The sequence below is a fragment of the Myotis davidii genome, unplaced genomic scaffold, assembly GCF_000327345.1.
Source record: "Myotis davidii unplaced genomic scaffold, ASM32734v1 scaffold2656, whole genome shotgun sequence".
In the NCBI taxonomy this organism is placed as follows: domain Eukaryota; kingdom Metazoa; phylum Chordata; class Mammalia; order Chiroptera; family Vespertilionidae; genus Myotis; species Myotis davidii.
The window spans coordinates 1-335 of NW_006287228.1; positions in this window are offsets into that span (position 1 = coordinate 1).

Consider the following 335-nt stretch of genomic DNA (forward strand, 5'->3'; position numbering starts at 1 on the left):
GAGAGAGAGACAGAGAGACAGAGAGAGAACGAAAGAACAATGTTGAGAGAGAATTCGTGATTGGCTGCCTCCAATACACCCCCTACTTGGCATTGAGCCTGCAACCCCGGCTTGTGCCCTTGGCAGGAATTGAACCTGGGACTCTTAAGTCTGCAGGCCCACCCTCTATCCACCTGAGCCCACTGAGCCAAACCAGCTATGGCCCTGACTTAATTTTAAAGTTTATTTTCTTCTTTTTTTTTTTAATATATATTTTTATTGATTTTTTACAGAGAGGAAGGGAGAGAGATAGAGAGCTAGAAACATCGATGAGAGAGAAACATCGATCAGCTGCC